The following is a 6,779-nucleotide window of genomic DNA, read 5'->3' on the forward strand; positions in this document are numbered from 1 at the left end:
TAGATGTATGTATATATATATATATATATATATGTGTGTGTGTGTGTGTGTGTGTGTGTGTGTGTGTGTGTGTGTGTGACTATGTGTGTTACGTATATGTATAATACACCCAACAAACACCCACACACTTATTAAATGTGTATGTGCGCACATGCAGTGTGAATGTGTTTTCGTGCATATAAACACAAATATGGCCACACGGTTAAGAAATTTGCTTGGCAACCATGAGGTCCTGTTTTCGATCCGACTGTTTGGCATCTTAGGAAAGTGTCTTATACTTTAAGCAAAACATTAAAAAAAACTGTTACAGTAATTCGAACGACCAACCTTTACAGAAACTGTAATGCTGATTCTACCTCTGGAATATGTTAACAACATACGTCTATAGGGAACACACAGCTATTTGTTATATAATGCAATGAAGCGGCAATTCTGTGGATCGTAAAATTGGGATAATGTAGTTGGTGATTGGGAGAACACAATTTTGTATATGCGTGTGCTTCTACGCACACACACAATGACCCCTACTTTGTACATGAGTGCATTTGTCTTAATATTTTTAATCGTCAAAGGCGGCGAACTGAGAGAAACGTTAGCATGCTGGGCGAAATACTTAGCGATATTTCGTCTGACTTTACGATTTGAGTTCCAATTCCACCGAGGTCGACTGTGCTTTTCATCCTTTCGGCGTCGATAAATTAAGTACCAGTTGCGTACTGGGCCAATCTAATCGACTGCACCTCCTCCTCTCCCAACATTTCGGACTTTGCGCGTAGATTAGAAAAAAACATATTTTTAATCCTCGGAAATTTAACAATGACTCATAGGCCAAACGTTTCGGATGTGGAAGTTACCAAAGTAAAAGTAAAGTGGATCATAAGGCCCATTTTCCGGATTCTGTAGCGTGTATATACATATATATATATATATATATATATATATATATATATATATATATATATATATATATATTGTCATCCCTCCACTTGACGGACCGCGGTCATGACTATTTTAATATGTATGCATGTATGTATGCGTGTGTGTATGCTTGTGTGTGTGTGTGTGTGTGTAATTAAATATTTGAACTTCGAGACGAAAATGAACTTAATATATCTGGTTTTATGGACACTGCTAGGTTTGCCAATTATTTTACACGGAATATGGTGGCACCAGCTGAAAGCAGTAAGAATCAAATACGTTGTCTAAATATCCACAGGAAAATCCCTCTGCATCCGAGGTTTAACAACAGTAAGTAAATTAAGCAAACATTCATCCGTTTCCAAATAAAATATATAGAAGATATATGAATTCATCTAACATATATTTTGCCTTATTTTTCACACAACATTTTGTTTCCGTTGTTAAATATATAAATACATACGAAGCTCAGTGTATATAGGCACTGTATCTTCTAGTATCTTCTTCTTCTAATAATAATGATGATAATAATAATAATAATAATAATAATAACAATAATAATAATAATAATAATAATAATAATAATAATAATAATAATAATAATAATAGTAATAATAATAATAATGACGATAAGAGAGAATGAATTTATAAAAACTGCATTTACTTTCAGAGTATATCGTAGCAGTAATTAAACGGTAAAAATCAACTAAAATCAAACGCTTGGAAAAACGACTACATACAAGGTGGTTGGGTAACATGCTAGGATCAGCTATTGCAAGTCAAAGAACAATCTAAAAATTCAGAAGACCTTTGAAATGAACCAAGACCGTTGTCAGTACTATAAAATATATATATATAAAAAAAAGCAAGGGAAGATGCATCAACTGGCCATCTGGAAAGGATGATGGATTACTTCAATCTGAAATATTCTAACAATTTACATTTCAGTGCCAGGCAGTCACGAAAGCACTTCACATTTGTTGAGATAATGCAGTTATCCTTACCGATCATCAAAATCACACATGAAATAAAAGACATTAAAAGAGCACGGCCGATATTTCAACAACAAAAACAAATATAAAACTAAGACTACGTAAGCATATAAAACACACTCTTTCTCCCTCTTCCGTTCTCTCTCGTTCTCTCTCGCTCTCTCTCTCTCCATCTTTCTCTGTCTCTAACACAGAAATATTCTCACTGACATCCCTATGAATATAGATATACAATCTGTAAACGTGAAGACAGACTGGCAGACCTGAAGCGGAACTGGAATAGAAAAAGCAAGCCGTTAATGAGGTTGCCACAAATCTGTGATATATTAGCCGAAAAATTAATCAAACAATCGATTAGTTACTTAAGTTAACTGGTTCAATTAGTTGACTGATGAAAATAATGATGATGACGACGACGACGACGACGACGATGAAAGAAGGGAAAAACACGCAGTGGTGTACGTTTATTATTGGCATGATGACCTTCCCAATATATAAAAAAAAAAATTGTTTCGACACAGGAATTAACATCAAGAATCTCAGCAACCGATTACAAAAACAATATGTATTTGGATTGACGGCTAACATCATCCATAGATTTATGACTTTTGGAAAGTCAAGATCATAACAGACTCCCCATTCACCCATTCTAAATATTTTTATATTGAGCTTTTGTGCAATTTGTGCTAGTACACGTTGAAAAGAAAAATAAAAGTATTATGAAAATTTCCAATATAACATCTTATATAGTATGTTGAAACAAAGAAAAAAATTAGCGTTAAAAATATAAAAAGACAATAAAAAATATCTAATTCCCATAAAAATTAAATTGACTCTTAAATAACTGGCGTGATAATGATCAATGCTTAATCAATTCTTCTATGGTTAAAAGTAGCTATTTAATTATCACCCAATGTTGAATCATACCAGAAGCCTATTTTCAATTATATAGTCCGTCCACTCAATTTGTCTTCTTTAAGTTGTTTAAAACACATATATTCTTATTCTCTTAGAGGCCAAGATATCCTTTGCCTTCCCTTGCCTTCCCTTTCTTCTACAATTTTATAATTACTACTTCGGATATTTATTTTTCTATTAACATCACTCCTACTTCTTTTATACCCATGCCTCCTAAATCTTTCTTTACGATACTTCTCGTCTGTTTAGCCTTCTTCATTTCCTATGCCATTTTGCTTTCTCTTTTATTGCATGATTAGATTGGTTCCCTTGGCGTCGTAAATAAGTCTCCGCTAAACATGCACAAGCGTGTATAAAGCTTTTTTAGATTTCGTAATAATTTTAGGTGCTGCAATTTCAACCAGGCCAAAAGTTTGAATAACAGTGGCAGGAGTGGCTGTGTTGGTAAGAAGCTTGCTTCTCGACCATCTCGTTCCGGGTTCAGTCCCACTGCGTGGCATCTTGGTCGAGTGCCTTCTTCTATAATCTCGGGCCGACTAAAGCTTTGTGGGTGGATTTGGGAGACGCAAACTGAAAGAAGCCCATCGTAAATGTGAGTGTGTGTATTTGCGTGCCTGGTTTTGTCTCCCACACCATCATCACTTGACAAGCGATGTTGGTGTGCTTACGTCACCATAACTTAGCTGTTGAGCAAAACAACCGATAGAATAAGCCCTGATGGTCAATTTGTTCGACTAAATGTGGTGCTCCAACATAACCGCAGTCAAATGACTGAAACAAGTAAAAGAATATATATATCAGAGTGTGTGTGTGTGTGTGTGTGTGTGTGTGTGTGTGTGTGTGTGTGTGTGTATCTGTATATATATGTATGTATGTCCTTTGATTAATTTTAATCCTTCAGCTCTTTAATGCATTTTAGGGCCTGCAATCGCCTATATTATTGATTCTGTTATTATCATTTTTAAATTGTTACACGAGATAATAGCAGAGGCAATGACAACTTCTCTAATGATTTTTTTGTGAATTATTTGCTCCGTTTTGAAATTAATCTCCATGATTTTATCACGGTGGTGCACCAGCATGACCGCAGCCACTTGGCTGAAACACATAAATAAATAAATAAATAAATAAATAAATATATCTATATCCTCGGTAGTATAGTGGTAAGTATCCCCGCCTGTCACGCGGGAGACCGGGGTTCGATTCCCCGCCGGGGAGGCCAGTGTTCTAAAAGGCGGTGCTCCAGCATGGCCACAGTCAAAAGACTGAAACAAGTAAAAGAGTAAAAGATAAAAGAGATATAAACTTAGATAAACTTAGATATGTTTCGACGAAAGATGGGTCCAGGCCATGTCTAAATTAATAGCATATATATATATAATTATTATTATTATTATTATTATTATATTAAGGCGGCTCAGTCGCAATTTACACAACAACCAAAAGGCATAAGTATAGACTAAGGGTGCTAGTCAGCACCAGCATTACTAGAAATAACAGTCAGAACATCTCTTATCCACGGGGAAGCACTTATCTAATGTATATATATAATCAGATAATGGAGAAAAACTCAGATCAACAAATAAAACAATTAAACTACATTTAAAGCTTATTATTTAATACAAAACATGACATAACATTTATGCGATACTTATATGACGTTTTTTTTTATTAAGTAATAAGTCTTAAATGCGGTCTAATTTGGTTTATTTGTTGATCTTAGTTTTTCTCCATTTTTCTGATTAATCATTCTGATTCCTGATAAACTTCTGTTTATGTTGTTGTTACCTGTACTCTAAGAGCATAGTGAGTCTGCATATCCATGCCCTGAGATAACACGGGTAACTGGTGCAGATAGTAAATACGGTCATCTTATCCCTTAGTCGCTTAATGTAACTGCTAACTTTTCTTGCCTATATATATATAATGATATCGCTGATTCAAGTTCCTCGATTAGCGTATGCAATGGACTCAATGTAAATTTGTGATTTATTCAATATAATAATTTCTAGATAGCCATGCCGCTGTGAATGTAAATGTTTTTGTTAGCAAGTAATATAACGTGTAACTATATTTTGGTTGAATTATATATCTATATATGTGTGAGCGTGCGTGTATTATGCGTACACAAAGTATATATGCATATGGTAGTGTGTGTGTATGAGTGTGTGTGTGTTTAAGAATGTATACATCATGTATACATGTATGTATTTATGTATGCATGCACGCATGCATGTATGTATGTATGTATGTATGCATATGTGCATGAGCGTGCGTTACGCAACTCCCTAGCATATCACTTATTTGCCAATTGAAATATTATTCCTGCCACCCAAATTAATGTACATCTCATCTTGCTTAATTAGGCAACTAACTGTAATTTTGATCTAAGGACTAAATCTCAATAAATTGATAATTAATTATGAGGCATTTAATTATAGGAATTGGAAACACGTTTCCTTTATCTAATCTTTCGCAATCATTTCGTTTATTTTGAGATTATTTTACATTTATTTTTATATTTATTCGGGTTATTTTTTAAGTAGATCATGCTTTTCATTTACACTAGAAAAGGCTTTCGTAATTTTGCTTAAGATATATTTTTATATAGATTTGATTGGTATTTGAAAAGAAAAATAACACTCTACATTTTTACATTTTCTATGTCAGAGGTCATGTGGATCTCCCTCCATTGGCTCAGTAGAATAATTACAAATAATTTGTTAGTGAGTAAAATACTAAGTCTGTCTCATTTCCTAAATTATGTCAGTTGACTTATGTTGATTGTTTATTTCGGTCGCATGATACAAAAGTGCATCGTGAAAAAATAGCGTATTTATCAATATTCATTGCATCACTTTATTATATATATACCTTCATATATAACTATATATGGAGGCGCAATGGTCCAGTGGTTAGGGCAGTGGACTCGCTGTTATAGGATCGCGGTTTCGATTCCCAGACCGGGCGTTATGAGTGTTTATTGACCGAAAACACCTAAAGCTCCTCGAGGATCCGGCAGGGCATCGTGGCGAACCCTGCTGTACTCTTTCACCACAACTTTCTCTCACTCTTACTTCCTGTTTCTGTTGTGCCTGTAATTCAAAGGGTCAGCTTTGTCACACTGTGTCACGCTGAATATCCCCGAGAACCACGTTAAGAGTACACGTGTCTGTGGATTGCTCAGCCACTTGCACGTTAATTTCACGAGCAGGCTGTTCCGTTGATCGGATCAACTGGAACCCTCGACGTCGTAAGCGACGGAGTGCCGACAACAACAACTATATATACATTTTCGTTTTTTTTTTTTTTTGGTAATTGGTTTGCAAGATTTTTTGGTAAGAAATGGTATATTGAGAAAATTTTGTTGTGTCTTGGGAGAGTCATTACACTAATATTAACAACACACGCATCGGTTCAATCCCACTCACTTATTGCTAGTCAGTTGGTTAACTAATCGATCCAACTAATTAATTGATCGTTTGTTTAACTTCTTAGTTAAACAGTTATTTTTTGTCCAATTTCTATCGTCGCCAATCGCGACCTTTTCAGTGACTATCTATCCCTCTTTGCAACGGAGTCCGTTCTTGCCTGTCTGAGTGAGATCTTGTTGCTTGTATGCGTGTGTAGGTGTGTGTAGTTTATGAGAGCAGATAAGAGTGAGAATGACCGACAAGATTGTGTGTGCTTGTGTGTGCGTGTGTGTATGCGCACCCACGTGCTTATGTGTGACCGCCTGTATGTGTGCTTGCGTGTTATTGGATGTGTGTGTGTACACAAACCTTGCTGATCTTTTTTCGGGTTTTCAACTTTTGGCTTTATCCTTTTGTTTTGTTTTTGTGTCCGATGCAGATTTATGGGGTTTATGGTGTGAGGTATCAGTTGCCAGGTGCGTTTAGGGTGCAGTTCTTTCCTGTGGGGAGTAGGCACCTCAGTGCCCACGCAGTGTAC

General features: G+C 35.5%; 1 non-coding gene across 1 annotated transcript; it reads left to right on the plus strand.

The window, feature by feature from the left end:
* Positions 1 to 3,974: 3,974 nt before the first annotated feature.
* Trnad-guc (transfer RNA aspartic acid (anticodon GUC)) lies at positions 3,975 to 4,046 on the plus strand. The gene has a single exon. It is a non-coding gene; the product is annotated as a tRNA-Asp (tRNA).
* Positions 4,047 to 6,779: the final 2,733 nt, after the last annotated feature.

This window comes from Octopus bimaculoides, chromosome 1 (genome assembly GCF_001194135.2).
Source record: "Octopus bimaculoides isolate UCB-OBI-ISO-001 chromosome 1, ASM119413v2, whole genome shotgun sequence".
In the NCBI taxonomy this organism is placed as follows: Eukaryota; Metazoa; Mollusca; class Cephalopoda; order Octopoda; family Octopodidae; genus Octopus; species Octopus bimaculoides.